This window comes from Castor canadensis, chromosome 3, assembly GCF_047511655.1.
Source record: "Castor canadensis chromosome 3, mCasCan1.hap1v2, whole genome shotgun sequence".
Taxonomy (NCBI): Eukaryota; Metazoa; Chordata; class Mammalia; order Rodentia; family Castoridae; genus Castor; species Castor canadensis.
This window is the reverse complement of record NC_133388.1, coordinates 47,088,252-47,106,110: the sequence shown is the minus strand read 5'-3', so window position 1 is coordinate 47,106,110 and position 17,859 is coordinate 47,088,252. Positions and strand designations below refer to the sequence as shown.

General features: G+C 39.5%; 1 long non-coding RNA gene across 1 annotated transcript; it reads left to right on the top strand.

The window, feature by feature from the left end:
* The first annotated feature begins 4,197 nt into the window (after nt 1–4,197).
* On the top strand, nt 4,198–17,549 carry LOC141421568 (uncharacterized). Its single transcript, XR_012446156.1, has 3 exons — nt 4,198–4,456; nt 5,077–5,215; nt 6,987–17,549. It is a non-coding gene; the product is annotated as an uncharacterized lncRNA (long non-coding RNA).
* The last annotated feature ends 310 nt before the right edge of the window (nt 17,550–17,859 follow it).

Genomic DNA, 17,859 nt, shown 5'->3' with positions numbered 1-17,859 from the left:
ACTGATTTAAGCCTTTTCATATTCATAGCTTTGGAGTAAATTTAAGTTATAAATATGAAAAGGGCTAAGTTTTGGCATATAACTTTTCAAATAGAGATGACAAGTTTCTGACATTTATAAATTAAAGTTCTATTGCAAAAGTAATGAGGATGAATGTTTTTATTTCAAATATGATGAACATTTTTAAAAATTAAAAGAAAACAAGGACAGACTTTCTCATTGAAATGCAATTTCATTCTTAGATCCTGAAATGGAAAAAATTAACATTCCATTATTTACCTAGTTGAAAACCTGCCAGAAACTCAATTTAAAAAAATATCCTAGAAGATTGGATAGAAATCACAACTATTTAGCCATGATGAAACAGACCATATCTCTAAGTAGCCATGCAACTTTTCTTTCTTTATTTTCTATTGCACCCTCTGTTCATCTTCATCTCTGTCAATAAATATCAATTTTCCACATTCTGGCCTGAACAAAGGGTCACAATTTCAAAGAACTTCAATCCTAGTTACATCTTCATTAAACACATGACTATTTGTAATATTCATTCTTTTCCGTTGAGGAAGTATAGGTGGGGATCTATTTTTCATTTCTAGAAGTGATTCAATGAGATATGTAAGCAGCAGAAAGTCATTACCATGTTCATTCCTTCATGATTTCATTTTTTGTGATCTCAGAATTACCCACCCCCGAATTGATCTATTAAAAAATAACTTCTGCATTCTCCTTCCTCCAACAGGGCATTGTTATTTGTCAGTCCCCCACTGAATTTTAGACACAGCCTCTTATACTGATGGGAATGCAAGAAGTACATACAGGCTGTTTGTCTATTCTTAGTAGCAACTCATCCTAAAATTCTCACAAGCAATATAGAAGAAAGCTAGGTACAGTTTCCTGGGTCAAAGAACCAGAGCCTTCTCTGTGTAGGGTCAAAGCTTCTGTTCTTTAGGCTGCAATGATTTGCCTCTGTAGTTAGCCTTGCTCTTGAATCAAAGAAGAGTTCACAGAATGAAATGTTCAGTGCTCTCTTGATCATGAGCCAGGGATAGCTGTGCCTGCAAAGCAAAGCAAGTCTCCAGAAAGAATGTGTAAACAAGGATCAACTGACTAATGGCTGGTATAAAATGATGCCTGGCATCTGTACTTTTGGTGGCAATGTGTGCAAAGGAGCAAAATTATTTTCCATTTGTTACTACTCTTTTCCATTGAGCTTTCTGGGAGGATATTATCATGTCTGAGATAGGACTAGGCTGCATTTTGACAATTTTTCCCCCTTGTGTAGTTTTATTTTCCTTTGATTGCGTCTGTCTGAGACCATTATGAAACTATTTCTTGTTCTGAGAAATAGAACAAGCTCACATTTAGACCTTCTAATTGATTTCTTTAACATGGGACCTATTATTCCCAAGAGCTGATTGAAGCCAAGAAACACCTCTAGTCCTCCATGGGAAGTTGAAGACAAATAGTAGGCGAGGAGACATAGGTACTCATTGAGAAAACCTTTTTTTGGAAACAGTGTTGCTATGTAGCAAAGGCTGGCCTCCAATTTTCTAAGTATCCCAGGCTGGTCTTGACCTCATGATGTTCCTGTCTCAGTCTTTTGAGTGCTGTGTGCCACCATGCCTGGCAAATTACTCAGTGAGCAAACTTGACTGAGAAATATCCATTCATTGATATTTAATAGGAATATTAGTTGTTGTACAATGAACATATGCCACAGGATAGGCACTGTAGTAATTGCTTTAAAAGAATAACTTAAATTATACCAAGTCCTTATATGTGTCAGGCATTGTTCCAAGTGGCTAACATTTATTAACTCGTTAAATGTTGTAACTCCAGGAAGTATGCAAGCCTATTGTTCCCTACTGAAGAACATAACCTCCATGGAGACAGGGTCTTTGTTTCACTTGCAGAACCCAGTATGTAGTAGCTGTACAAAAACCAAATAATCCTTTTCAATTTGCCTGGAAGCTAGGGGAGAGGTGGCACAAACAATGTGTACACATGTAAGTAAATGTAAAAATGATAAACTAAAAGGAGAAAGGAAAAAAACCAAATGATCCTTTTCTACAGGTGTGAAAACTGACAGATTAAGTGTCTTACTCTAGCCCAAATTTTCTCAACCTTGGCAGTGAGGATGTTTGTTCTTAATAACTAAGAACTAAGGCACATTGGTAGAAAGCCATGGTGGTAGAGATGACGCTATGCATGGCTCACAAGTAAGATCTCCCACTTACTATGGCAGATCTACCCTGGTCCAGCACATGTCCAGCTCCCAGAAACAGAGATGATCACTTGATGAGACCCCCACCTTTCAATGGCAAATTGGACTCTTCTCATCCTGAAGAGGTAGTGATTGTTTTTCTTGATAGATACCCATACTTATTCCAAGAATGAGTTTCCCTTATCTGTCTTCAGGGCTTTAGCTAACACATTTTCTTGATATTTCTTGGAGATATTTGAAACAGCATAAGTATGAGTGAGAGTAGGGAACATGAAGAATGTCTACTTTTTAACTTGCACATTATCACTGAAGATTTATTGTTCCTCCACAGGAATACGATTATATGGTTAATATTTTTATCATGGGATGAGATGATTGAAAAAAATTTCATGGGCAATAAATTATATTAAAATCAGCACCCAAACTTGGGTGAGAAAAGATAGTGTGATGGGGAATACGCTGAATTGTAGGAGCTGCTACCTAATCTATTTATCCTCTTCAACCTTGATCACCTGTTGATCTTATAGCCCCTTATTAAAAGATCCTTGAAAAGATCCAGAGTAAGGCAGTGGAAATTGTGAAAAATAGAACATGGTTATTTTCAGCATGCATATTGTTGCATGTACAAGCTAACTGTAGATGGTAAAGAAGAGGAGGGGGCTCCACAGAACTTATGCTAATATGAAAATAGCTTATGTTGTGCTAGATGAAAGTGATCCACTTATAAACTCGAAGGCACTACTGATGTTGGTGTTGGTAGTTGTTACTAACTAAAGACGAGAATAAAAGAGAAGGGCAGTTTCAAAGAGTTCTTTGAAAACTTGAAGGCTTCTCCATGGTACAGCTACAGGAAAAAGTAGAGAAATATGGGGAAAGCAAATTGTATTAGGTAGTTTAGAACTGGGGAAAGGAAGAAAGGCAGAGTTGGAGTTATGAAGCCAATACCTTGGGTCTCTTCAGCTCAGACTGAATTCTCTCTTTTTAAGGCCTGAATGGGATCATGACCATTGGATTCAAGTGTCTTATTATGCAAGGAATATGAACCAGCAAAGGATGGTGTGTTTGGGCAGTGGTGAGGTGGAAGGTCTGAGAGTATGGTTGGGGAAGACATTCGATTGGAACTGTTTTTTAGGAAGAGGGGTTATGGTTTTCATCCATTTATTGAGGCTTTCTTTGACTTACAGGTAGACTAAAAGTCACTGGCCTGAATGACTAGAATCAGAATTATCCTGAGTGCACTGTGTAAAATAAATGTTAAATAACATTATAGGAAATGCTTTTTACGGACTCTGAGACCAACACAGAAATACATCTGTCTGTACCAGATACATACTCTGGTCCTTGTTTTTTTGTCTATGATTTTGTGATTCCCACAAAGTGAATAACTGATAAACTAGACAAATGTCAGAACACAAATAATCAGAATAAACAAACATTTCCTCTACTTTTTGCCTTCTCTCCATTTGTCTCTCAGTTAACTATTTCCACAATGGTCTTGTTCAAGAAGAAAGAACAAAAATAGGTGCTTGTAAAAGGGTTGAGTGTTTTGGTGAAGGAAGCATTCTATTTTTTTAATATCATATTTTTGATTATGACATATTATTTGTGCTTATAAGCTTTTACTTTTACTCAGTAGTTTGATTAAATAATACATCACTAATTTAGATGCAGTTTTGATCTTTAGTGAAAGGTCAAAGATGATTTTAAAAATAATTCAGTGTTAGCATTTTTTAGCGCATCAGAAAAGAAAATGATATTAAAAGAACACAACAAAGCACTGATGGACAATCCAGTTAGGCATGCTTTAATAAATATCTGACTCATATTTTAAAAATCTAAGCCCTTTTATGTGCAATCACTATAAAAGCATTTAAAATTTTAGTTTTCACAAGTAAGATTAATATGGTTTGCTATAATCTTAATATAATACCTGTGCTTATTTATACTACATATTTGCTTAAACAGCTTCTTTTGTCATGGTCATTAAAGATGTAAGCCTTGGCTCAAGTCTGTTCTAATTATTAAGAGTAAAAAAGAAATGATTACTTAAAAGATTGAGCTTTTAACTATGTCGTATTTATTCTAACTCAACTATTTGCATTGCATGAACTACTGACTTGCATCGGGAGAATAGCTACTGTGTCTAGAAACAGTTGGAGCGCTGGGAGAAGAATTTGACCAGCAGGATGTCTTCTGGTGTAAACAGCATGAGGGTCTGTTGGCTTTGTGGTAAGAGTATCTGCTTTCTCAACAGATTTTGAAGGTGGGGAAGAGAAGGGATTGAAGGACCCTTGTCCTGCAGTGTAAGCAGACAATGGCACTTCAACTGCTTCTCTACGCAGGCAGGAGGTTGGATTTAGCAATTTTGTTAGAGACTTCTTATTTCTTAATATCTGTATCATTAGTTGACAGATGGATTTCTGTCTGGAATCTAAGCTGCCTCCTGCTAGATAATCTCCTTAAGCTATAATTGACAAGTGGGATGAATTTTATTTCCCTAAATTTTGGATGAATTACACTAAAAGTTATCCACTCCTCCAATATGTGGAGCACATTGTTTTGATAAATATTTATTAAGCATCTGCAATGTGCAAAACATTCTTTTAGACACTGGAATACAATTGAGAATAATAAAGATATTATTCTTTTTCTTTAGTGACAACAATAAACCAGGATTTGGGTGTAAATGTAGCATTTTTCATGTTTACCAAGAAAGCTACAATTAAAATTCTGTCCTTGTTCTTTACTTTTTTAGGTGAAAAAAAAAGGGACATAATTTACTAGATTATAGTAATTTTATTTTTTCTTTATAAAAACAGTAGTCAATCTCTCCAGTTATTTTTTTTCAGCCCACAGCTTCTCAACTTGGGAGTAGTTGCAACTGAGGACAGAGAGAAATTCTCCTTGAATTTTGAAGGCCAGTTATTACAGATGAGACTAATAACCCACAGACCAACTCAGCCCAGCTTTGGGACTTTCCTGCTGATGGTAGGACAATCTATTTTTATACTGTTCTTTTTCTACTTGCTAGTGATGTTGAAGAGGAAAGTTCTGCCTGCCTAAAAATTTGACTTGATTCAGGGGAGACAGATGTAAGTGTGCTTGTGATCACTTACATGTGTATAGAACTTGGACTGGTGTTTTGCAGCATGGTCAGAGCTTCCCCATCAGGAGCACTGTGGATCCCTGGGGTACATATAGGTTCTGTATGTATTGAAATAGTGCTTCCTTTCTACCCTCTGGGAAGCCAGATTTGCCTGGAGCAGCCCCATGCCATAAACCATCCTGTCCATTTGTCCTATCATAGTGTATGAATTTGTCATACCATAAGTTTATCATGTACCATGATCTCAGTTGGGAAGGACTGTGTTGGGGTGTGACTTAGAGGAAGGGACTCTGTTGTTAGGAAAGGCCCGTGATGTGTCTCACTGCCCAGGTCTTGTCAGGTTCCCAGGGGCACCAGGAATAGGAAGAAGATAAAAAGGAAACTCAAATCATCATGTAGCACAACACAGAATACTCCTTGTGTTGTAGGAAGAGAAAAGCTTGGCAGATAGTTGGCTGTTTGAAGAAAGTATTTTTCTTTCTTAATATAGTGTATTTCACTTCTTTAGAGAAATATTTTTGTTCTTGGGGTATGTATGTCTGTACCATGTTTTCTCAGAAGTTATCTAAGGAAAGAATTTGTGAAGCGTATTACCCTCATGTTATACTATGGCGAGTTCTCCATGGAAATTGTGCTTGAAATACCAAAACTCAGCCAGGAGTTTTGAGCTACACTAGCTTGGAGTATTGAGCACAGTCTTGATGAATAACCTAGGGCTGGAAAGATGTTGTGAGGATTGTGGAAGCATAGAGATTTCCTTGACAGCACAGAGCTTTGGTCCTAGAAAGGAGTGGAATTCACTGTGGGATGGACTGAAAAAGTAGTTCTTCTGTTATGGTTTGAATAAGAAATGTCCCCCACAGGCTAATGTGTTGAATGCTTGGTACCCAGCTGGTGATACTATTTTGGGAGGTTCTGGAAACACTAGCAGGTAGGACCTAGTTGGAGGAAGTAGGTCCCTGGAGGCATGTCTTTGAAGATGATACCTGATGATACCAGCCCCTTCCTTGCTCTCTACTTCCTGTCCATCATGAAGTGAAGAAGCTCTTTTGCCACATGCTCTTTCTCCCATGATGTTCTGCCTGAGTAGAGGACCAAAACCCCATGGACTGCACCTTCTGAAACCATAAACCAAAATAAATCTTTTCTCTTTTAACTTGATCTCTCAGGTATTTTGGTCACAGCAATGCAAAAGTAACTAATACATCCTCTAAAGGGAAGAAAAAAGATAGCCTTTGACACGGGGAATTGAGAGTTGGAATTAGTCCTACATCCTAAGGAGAATCTTCAAGAAGGTTTACCTTAGAAAGTTGCCATGACTACTAAACTATCATCTTCAATATTACTTGTATTTCTGTATCGCAACATCCTTCAGCTACCTCTAAATTTTATGAATGCAAAGTCTGTTGCATCCATATCTCCTGTCATGCTGGTGAGGAGCTGAATGAAAAGATGTAGGAGGGTTTCTTCCTATAGCCTTTTTTGCCTATGTTAGGATGGTAAGGGTAGCTTCGTAATCAGGGGGAACTATGTTTTTAGATTCCAGGAGCAACACAAGTAAAAGCCCAAAATAGCCTTGAGACCAACGAGAGAATCAAATGATGGGTGACAAGGATGTGAGTCAACACTTTCTTCCCTCCATGTGTACTATAGAAAGGCCAACCACAGTATCGGGGTGAAGGGAGGCAGGCACCAGGCTGCACACAGAAGTCTTGTGTACCCACATTCTTCCTGATCCTCTCCGAAGGACACCTGCTCTCTTCATGTACTGGAGAATGACAAATGAGATGTGTGCTGATATGAGGCAGAAGATACCAGCTCTCCTCAGTTGGACATCTTCTTAAAATATATATCCTACCTTCAGCTATTACATTTCAAGCAATGGTAAGGTGATGGTCAATTTTACATATCAACTTGGTTAGTTGTGGTATGCCTCATAGTTTGGTCAAAGATATTTCTGTGATGCTATATTTTAGATATGATTGACATTTATAGTCAGTGGACTTTGAATAAGTAGATTGCCCTCCACAAAATGGGTGGGCCTCATCCAATCAATTGAAGGCCTTAAGAGCAAAGACTGAGGTTTCACAAAGAATTAATTCTGCTTCATGACTGCCATGCTTAAACTCTGCCTGTATCTCCTGCCTGCTGCCCTGTCCTGTAGATTTCAGTGTCAAGACTACACCATTAAGTCTTGCTGGCTTCCCAGTTTGCTCTACAGATTTCCAACTTGCCAGCCCCTATAATCACAGGGGTGTATTTCTTTAAATAAATATGTGTGTGCATGTCTCTCTTTGAGTGTGTGTATGTATGTGTGTGTGTTTCCCTGCAGAATCCTACTAACACAGGTATCTGAAAGGGAACAGATACTACGTATGTTGTACTGGGAGTACTCAGGATCCTAATAGATTCAGCAGATTTTGCTGAGTTCTACCTAGCATCTGCAAGAACTTACTGCTTCAAAGCTTTGTCTGGCTAGGGATACATGGAGAGCTCTGCCCTCAGTCCACAGCCTCTGGTTAAATCTTCTGTAAGCACAGCCTTCCCATCTCCTTCTCCTCGAGTCCTGTCCCATGGACCAGAATAGGGCGATGCTCATACCCTATGTCATCCCGAGTTGTCTTTGTCTACTCAGCAATGGTGCATGACTGTCTGTGGTAAGTAATCGAACCATCGCTCAGGGAAGCACATCTGCTAATGGTGACTTTACAAACACTGTCTGTTTGAGTTAGACCTGAATTGTTCTCTGACTTGAAGAGTCCTATGTGACTATCAGAGCTTGGGGATGATGCTGGCCAGAAAGAATGTGCATGGCCATTGCGCCAATTTTATAATTCATCTTTTAATAGTCTGTAACTGAAGGGCTGAGTGGAATTCATCAAACCCTACCCTGTTTTTCACTGGGGAGTTTTCTGTGTTTTGTTTCAGAGCCAGAGCTGAATGCAGCTGTTGGAGCTGTCACCGGGATCCTGGTTCACCCAAATATTGATAATAATTACTCTGCTTCACATGGAAAGCATTTATTTAAATATTTGTAATGGAAAGACTGTTATTATTGATATTAAAGCTTTACAGTGAGAACATCAAAATGTGGATATGACATTCATAAACTGTGTTTAGAAAAAACTGAATCTCCCTCCTGCATGGTACGCAGGGCCCTGAGCCTGTATTGTTGATCATCTGTTCTTCATAGAAATAGAGAGAATTTATTACCAGAGAATAATTAAACCCTCAGAAATATCCAAATGCTGGCAGGCTACAGCTGTCCCCAACACCACACAACAGCCTGTTATGATCAGCAAAATCAAACAACCGGGGCTTTGAGTCTGAGGGGGGTAAATAGTGTAATGAATTTTCTTTACCCGGTCATTATTAGTCCCCTGACTTTCCTGAATTACAGTCACAAGTGAGTCACACCACAATTTTGCACCCTTCATGTGAAGTGCTTTGGAGGGGAGCCTGGGACCTGGTCTAACTGGGAGTGATCAGTGTGTCACTGTGAGGAATGAAAACTGCTTTCGACCCTTGACAACTGCATAACTGGGAAGCCTGTGCTAGCAAGAGTCCATCACTCCATTTTTTTCCTTCCTATGTGTTTTCTTTTCTGTTCTCCTTGCTTTCCCTTATTTGCCTGCCCTGGGTGGTCTTCTACCTTCTCAACCAAATTCTCTTTGCTCTTTATGATGTTAAACGTGTTAGTTGCTCCAATCAAGATGACTTTATTCCAAAAATAAGATCTGATCACCCACATGAACATGTTAGGGTCTTTTCTAGGGTTTGAGTGGCCACCCAAGGTAGCAAGAACTTCAACTGGAGCTTAGCTGTATCTACGGCAATGGCTTGACCTTATGACTATCAATTTGAAAAAGACTAAGGAGATCTTGTGAGAAAGACCCCTTGGGAGGAAGAATTTTTATATCAAAGACTTATCTGTCAGAAGGAAGAAGGAGATTGAATCTAGCATTGGGTTTATTAGGATATTTGAATCATTGCTTAGTCCCTGGAAGCATGTCTTAGACTAGAGAGAGAGAGAAAGCTGTAAGTACAAACTACACCATTATGCTGTGATGAATTGGGGCTCGGTGACAAACTGTTCAGGGATCCCTCTGCCAGGCTGTAACACAAAGCGAGGGGGATTGCAAGGCTTGGGGCAACTGCTCAGTCTGCCAAGTGGCTACTAGTAGACACCTGCTCCATGGACCTCTGAACCAGATAGGACAGTGATCCTCAGGAGAGTCTGAATTCCCTTGCATCATTTCTGAATGGACATATAAGACACCTTTGTCCTTCTCTTACACATTTGTTAGGCAATCCATCTTGGGTGGTCAGTTGCTCACTCCAAGTATCATTAACCCTTTGCCAGGAAGACTGAGCTAAGTTCCTTCAAAATGGTTTCTGATTTCTCAAGTGAATCCTGCATCCTGACCTTTGCTTAAAGCAGGAATAAGAATAGTTTTGCCTTAAAATAGAGCTGAAGTTATAATTTGACCAGCTTTCCAAAGCTTTCTGGCTAATGAAGAACTTTGTTTTCAAGGAATAGCTATTGTGACTTAATGTTGCTTAATTGGAGACACTGGAAAGGAAAATTGAGAAAAATTTAGGAGTCATAAGATCTTTAAGTCAAAAAACACTGGGTAAAAAAGAAAGTGATGAAAAGAATGCTGAGTTTAGCCAAGTCAGCCATTTGATGACAAAACTCCTCTTGTTTAAATTGGGAACTGTCTACTCCAGTCAATTAATGTGGTCTTAAAGTGTATTTTTAATTTCTGAAGAGTTTGTTAGAAGAAAGCCAAAATAACTGGGGCTTACCGATAAGTTTCAGAGCACTTTCCCTGTTTAGGAGAGACTGGTTGGGGTCCAGAAAGATGAATCATGCCATTTCATAAGAATTCTTTATAATATAGTATGAAATTATGCTCACGTGCTCTAAGTGTTTCTAAATAGCTCTGGCCACATCTTGGATATTCACTGTCTGAGAATGTATAATTTAAGAAATTGTAACAAGAGCAGAATTTTGTTCTAAATGATTTCAGGGAGTTGATCTCTGTCTACTTCAAATATCTTTTCTAAGACGATTCAACTCCTGCCGCCTTCTCCTGACCCACTGAACTCTGACCCACGAGTTTCAGAGCTTCAGGATGGGTTCTTCCAACTTGGGATGGTGATGCTCCATTATCTGGAAGGTGATGATCATTTAATACTTTTCCTCTGATATGTTGACATAAATCAGTGCCTGTTTTCTGCTCTAAGTTATCAGCTTGCTCTAAGTTCACTGCTGAGTTGCTAACTCTAGCTTAAAGCAGATTCAAGCAGGTAGACTGACCCACTCTTCAAAAAATTATGCAAAACTTGGTGTATTTCTGTACATAAGCATATTTTAGGGGAAAGTTTTGATCAGGATCTTACAGGATTTTGTAATCTTTGAGACCAGGGTCCTAAGGAATGTACTTCCTGACTGACATCTTGAGGAGTTTGGACTAAAGCTGAATACTGATGAAATGAATGGAGACGCAATTGAAAATGTAGGGCCTGGGAATGTTGAACGAGACCCTTCAAATGCCCCTATTTACAAGGCTAGCTTTTCTTGACAGTTTTTTTTCATGAAGCTAACATTTTTGCTTTTGTTTTCACATGGATCATTAATTTATGTTTCTTCATTTACGTTTCACAGGTATACTTGTTTCAGAGGAGCTGGACCAATCCAGAGAAGTTGGATATGAATAAGTACATGATAAATTGAGTACTGCTTTAATTTCTTTAGTTAGCAAAATTTTAAAGACTTTTTTTTAACTGCAGGGTTTTGGGTTTTTTTTTGGTGTGTGTGTGTGTGTGTGTGTGTGTTTTGGCAGTATTGGGATTTGAAATCAGGGCCTCGTTTTTGCAAGGCACTCTACCACTTGAGCCATACTCCCAGTCCTGAAGAATTTTTTAATGTAACTTTTATATGATAGAGAATGACTGAATAATTCACTTACTTGGGAAATCTAGGTTTTTCACATGTCAGCTCTACTCAAAATGGGGAGATCTTTTATAGTGCAGGGTATTCTGAACTAGAACTTGGATCTGGGAAGTCAGGTAAGGGGTCAGATTTTCTGCCCTATTCATAATGCTGCTTCTTTGACTACAGTAACTCTTTTCTACTTGGACATTGATTAAAGTAGAGCACTGTGACTGAAGATTTGATTTATAAGAAATATAGCCTGTTCAAAAAGGAAGCTCTTAGAGAATTAAAATTACTAGATTTGTTTTGGTAGAAAAGAATGAAAATGCCACAATTCTCAGAGGAAAACATAGGTTCTAGAGTGGCAATGAAATTTTAATATTTCCATAATGTCTTTATTAAAAGCATGAAAATTTAGAAATATAAGTCTTAGGATATTCAACACTTTCATGAATTTTTAAAGTTGACTTTTAAAAATACACAGTTGTTTTTCTGGATTATATTTGGAGAGGTAAATATTTGCATATTTGTCTCCCTTTTTCTTTTGTTGCTATTACTTATCCTCACCATGCTTTATGGTGGCCAGATAGAGGCAAGGGTGGGGCCAGCATCCCGGGCCAGGGAAAGTGTAAACAACAAGAGAACCCAAGGTGGTAACTGTGTGGGTGTGAGTGGACTTGGCTTGGGGTGGGAAGTAGTGGCATAGTGGGGGTGGGAAGGAGCCCCCCAAGTAAGCACAGCAGAGGGATCCCTTGGGAAATAGGAAGAAAGTGACGGAGCAGCAGTAGAAGGGATGGAATAGGAAGGTGAGTCAAATAAGTTCATTCACACTCTTCTGTGGCTGCTTCAGCCTCATCATTAAAATAGGCAGGGGTAAGATGTGCTGGGCAGAAAAAAGAGATACAGGGTGAAAAGGCATTAGAAAAATGCAGAGAAAGAGGATAAGTGAGAGATCTGTAAGGTATATGAGGGTAAAGAGAGGTTCAGAAGAGAGGGGCCGTGTAGGCACTAGAACAGGAAGCCATCAATATAAGATGGGAAGCAGAAGGGTGGTCTCAGAGGAAACAGTTACCCAGCATCTTGTTGATTTCTCATTTGGAGGGATGAAGGAGGAACTGAGAGGAGACTCTCCTTCACCCCTCCCAGCTCAGGAGAGGCAGCTGCAGGACTGTCCTGCTGGAGGTAGAGAGAGCCTGGTGTGTGGAGAAACCATGGTTAGTGGATCAGACAGATGGGTTTTTGCATACCTGCCTCAATGACCTTGAACAAGTTGTGTAACTTACCTTGATTTTGTTTGTAAAGTAGAGATGGTAATGGTTCCTCCCAAGCTTGCTGCTGTAAGTGAGATCTCCTACAACATGCCTGAATTGGATTCTTAATCTCTCCTTAGTCCCTTTCTATAAATTGCTTCAAAGGTGTTAGGAGGTGTTGTTGAATTGGGTGAATTGTGACAGCCACTGAGGAGAATATGGTTCTCTGGGGACTAGAGTGATCTTTTGCCTGTTATAGGCCTGGTCCTGGTTCACCCATATCCAGTGGTGATATAACTAGCCAAAAGGCACAAGTATCTCCAAGATAGGTGGCCTGCAGTACTCCACTTCACCTTCTGCAGGATGGAGCTGAGTATTGTGTGGCTTAACGCATGTCTTAGGGCTAACCTGCTTAATTATACTACAATGATACGAAGATAAACATAGCCTAACTTCTAATTTTGACTGTAATTGCATACTTGCTCTAAAATATACCTGTAGACCTGCTTGTCTGAAGTTGCTATAAATAATGGTGGAACAATTGGTAGTGACATCATGGGACCTGTAAACCTTGACTAACATCCTTTAAATTTTATAAGCCAGCCCTGCCTATGGGTTCTTAAAAGCAGCTGTGTTTTCTTTTTATCCTTCATCTGAGTCAGTGGGTTTTGGGGTCTTGAACCTATGGTTGGCCTTCAGGTGTACTTCTCTTCAGGCTCAAGGTTGAGATTGGATTCATTTCCCTTTGCCAACTTACTATTCTTTGTGTTAGTTCTTGTCTCCCTCCTTCTTAACTCTTAGTTACTGGTTTCAGGCTGTTATCTACCTTGACTGTCTGAAATTCCATTTTTGGACTCATTATTTCTTGTTCCATGCTATTGTGAAGATTAAGTGCAGTTGTGTAGTTGCTAAACACATAGAGTATATGTAAGGCTTCTCAACAAATGGTAGTTATGAGCCTATGCCTTATAGAAAGGGATTCTGTATATATAGTATTGAAATTTTTAGTTTGCAAATAATTGGATGAGAGACAAAGCAGAGAAGGCAACTCAATAAGAGCGAGGAATTATAAATGCCAGCATGGGTTCATATGGACTATTCTGTCCCATATCTGTTTTCTGGGAATTTTCTTCCTAGTCACATTGTTGCAGTGGAAACAGTCACATTATGTATGACCAGATTCCTGGGCTGTGAGTGATTTGATTGAGGGATGGCTGGATGTCTGAACAAGGCAAGATCAACAAATCTCTCCCTGAACTTTTAAAAATTCATTTGGGGAAGTCAGGTAAGTAGTCTGAGAAAGAAAGAAGAGCCTAGTGGAGCAGCTAGAGTAGGGAGCAAGAGGAAACAGGCTCCAGGCAGTGCTTCCACCATTAGTTTTATCTGGTTCTGATGCCTGGTTGTATTTCTGCCCTTGAGTTTCTTGAGGCAACTTCAAGAAACCTGAATGTCTTTGCTACATACTCCTGTAATAATGCCCCTCCTCTATCTCTCACTTGTAATAGACTGAGATGAAGTTCTGGTCTTGCAACAGAGGTAGGCCACGATTTCAATGTCTGTACCATCCAAAGTTCATGTTGAAGCTTAACACTTCATGTAACAGAATTAAGGTGGGGGTCCTTTAAGATGTGATTAGGCCATGAAGCTCTACCCTCATGGATGGAATTACTGTCTTATCAAAAGGCTGGAGGGAATTAAGAAGGCCAGTTAACCCTTTTTTCCTTTCCCCATGTAAGGACATGATATTTGTTCCTTTTGAAGGATGCAGCATTCAACGTGCCATCTAAGAAGTTAACCAGCCCCTCAGCAGACAGTGAACCCATTGGCGCCTTGATCTTGGATTTCCCAGCTTCCACAACTGTGAGAAATAAATTTCTAAGTGCAGGTGTTTTATTATAGCAGCACAAATGGACTAAGACAGAAATCTAACTATCTAGTATGACTGACTAGACATAAAATAGCCCAGAACCTCAGTTTTTCCACCTGTAAGATAAGCAGTGTAAACTGAATTATCTGTAAGGTCCCTATGATTTCTGTGCCTTTCAGTGTGTGTCTGTCTGTATGCACACACATGTACATGCAAGAGGTGATGGCAGAGTGTAGCAATCATAAGACTTCATCTGCTGTCATGTAAATGGTGAATAGGCCGTGAATAGTAAGTGGAGCCAGAAGCTGCAATTTTATGAACAGTAACTATTTTGAGGGAGTCACAAGCTTGCATACAGGGTCATGATTACAAATGTCTTAGAAACACAGCTTTTGATTATCTTCCTCAAGTTACTTTTTAACTCTGCATGTTGAAGAACAAAGACATAAATGCGGCAAAGAAGGCTTTAAGACATCATTCCAGGAAAGGCGGGATGTACAATTAGAAATTGGTAAGTATGCTCTGAAGTGAGGTGATTTCAGTTCTGTGTAATTGCTCCAGAACTGTGAATCTGAGACAGCTCCTTTCTGAGAAATGAGTGGCGTCCTGTGTTTGAAATAGGAACAGTCAATGCCTGCAGCTGTCCCTTTAGAAGGGGACGTGCCGGGTGCATATGGCAAGCTGGCCTCTTGAGGATGATTTATGAGCCTGGGGCTCAATTACCATGTACTTGATGGAGGTATAATTTGTTTTGATTTTTAGGGAATATTGTTCCAAATATTTGAAAAAAATGAAACTCAGCTCTACCTCATTAACTGTTTATTTTTAAGGGTTCTTGGTGCCGATCACTTTAGATGGCGAATTTTTGTTACTTTATGGAGGCTGAAAGAGCAGTTGTCTATGTTTGTTTGTTGGAAATACCTTTCATCCATTATAACTTAATTTGTTTTTTCCGAGCACATCAAAAAGCCAGTATTTATCAGTAACTATTACTTGGTGAAGTTTAACCATATAGGGTGGAACCAGCTGTCTATGGGGTCACACTGTGTTCTCCCACAATCTCTCTTGGCCAGTGGCTAAGAGTCCAGACTCTGTTGCAGGACTGCCTAGGTCCAAATCCTAGTTCTGCCACTGATTATTTGTGCAATTCTGGACATCGGTAACTTGGGCAAGTTACTTAATATCTCTGTTTTGTTATTTTTAATATGAAGAGAGTAACCTCACTTAGAATAATGACTGGCATCCAGCAAATACTATACAATGGTTTCTATGATTATTTTTATTTGGAGAATGACATTTATTAGAAGAATGGACTTAAAAATAAAGGTTTAGGTGGTATAGACTACACCTATAATTCCAGCACTTGAGAAGCTGAGGTAGAGAGATCACAGGTTCCATTCTAGTCTGGGCTACATAGACCCTATCTAAACAACAAACAAACAAACAAACATTAAAATAAAAACAAAACAAAATAAAATAATCTCCCCTAAAGAAGGATTACCTAAAACCACGTTAAGGTAGGATTTTTTGATATCTGATGTGTTCCAAGAAGGGACTCTGAAAGGATGGACTGAGGAAGCTAATGATGACAGGAGGTCCCTTTTAAATGTGCAGAGTTTTGGGAAAGGGGTCCCACAGAACAAAATTACCTCAAACTGTCATTGTCTGCCATCCTTCCATTCTAAGCAAGGAGCTGCAGAGCAGGTCGGGAGATTTGCTTTTTTTTCTTGTTTCTGCTTGCATCTCTCCAAACCCAGTGCTAGCCACTGAGAGCTCCTGGGACTTCCAGTCAGAACTGTGATGCTGTTCCACAACTTGGTGCATGGTAGAGTGGTTTGACATAGAGATCTTCTGACTTTTTTACAGCGTGTTGTTGGAGAATGAAGTTCAAGTGAAGTAAACTGCCAATCATTTCTCATTCTCCAGGGTATCACTCAGTGACTACAGGGAACACAACGGAGGCAGCTGCGAGGAGGCAGAGCATTAGCTCCCAAGCCATCTGGCAGATTAGCAGAGGTGTTTTCTGGCTAGGGAAAGCTGACTTTCAGCAAATTGTTGGTGCTGACTCCCACATCACAGCAACCAACCTAGCTTTAGGACATGGGAACTTATGGTGAGGAAAATGAAACTTTGATATGTAGGTCACACAATCTGAAAAACATTTTTCTGAGTGGCATTTTCTTTCCCCCAATGTATGACTTGGGAAGCTTTTATATACCTCATCTTGCTGCTTTGTTGGGTGGCAATTCTCTATGGATCTCTCACATTTCTGCCTACTTTATGACTGGAAACACTGGTTGTCCTTGCTGATTTTATCAAGAATGTTTGTGCAGTGATCAGCCCGGTAAATATCATCTCCTTCATGAGTAAAGGCATGGTTACCATTCAGTGTAATGAAGATGGAGCCTTCCTCCAGGGAACTGGGAAGGCTTGCTGGCACCACTCATTGTAACAGATTGGGGTTCACCCAGGACAGGGTCCTTCTCCTGGAATGCAACCCAACACAAATTGTCTATCTTTCTGTCTTTGAATGACCTCAGAATTTGGAATTGGATTTGAGGAACTGGCACAAATGAGCAGTAATACTCCGGCTACTGCTATTGTTGTTAGCAACAAATTGTCCTTTATCTCTGAGCTTTGTGTCATTTGTGCTCCACCAGCAGTTATGAAATAGTAGCAGGTTGAGCTGCTGGCTTCCAATTAGGGTAAACTCTCAGGTCCTCTATAATTCTTGATGTCCTTGCTTTCCAGGCTTACTGAGATTATAGACATATCATAGAATATCAGTCACCTATATAACTAGACGTGATTCTCACAGTGCACACTAGCTATATGAATTTTAAAAAAAATCTCCTTTCTTTCTGCTAGCTTTCTGGTCTATGTTACTTTTGGGAGAGCTTTTTATTTCTGTTTAGAAATCAAATATCTTTGCTGTGGTTCAAGACTTAGCATGACAACTTATATATTATCATGGATTTCCTGGAAAAAACCCAACTTGCCTTCCCCAAGATCCATCCGGATTTTATCCTTGTAACCCACTTCAATAAAGAATCCAGCCTCTCCAAGATTCCCTTCCTGGAAGACAATGCTGCATTTGTGTAGTTCTGTAAATGGTAAGTAAGTAAGCATCCTATCCTATCCCAGGTCTGTCTGAATTAAAAAATGTGCTTTCTGCTATATTATTTCTGCTTTTCCATTATAGAAAGAAGTAACCACTAATGTGTATTGAAGGCTTATTCTAGCCAGACACTGAAATAAGAGCTTCATGTGTATTCTTTTCCCTAATCCTTACAACAACTCCACAGGGATGGTTCTATTATTATCATTCCCGCACAGATGAGAAACTATGGCATACAAAGTCATCTAATATTGGCAATCTTGCACAGCTCGTAAATGGCGAGAAGGAATTGCCTTCTTAACTGCCAGACCACGTCGTCTCCCAGGGAGGTCCTGCCCAGCTGAGTGTCC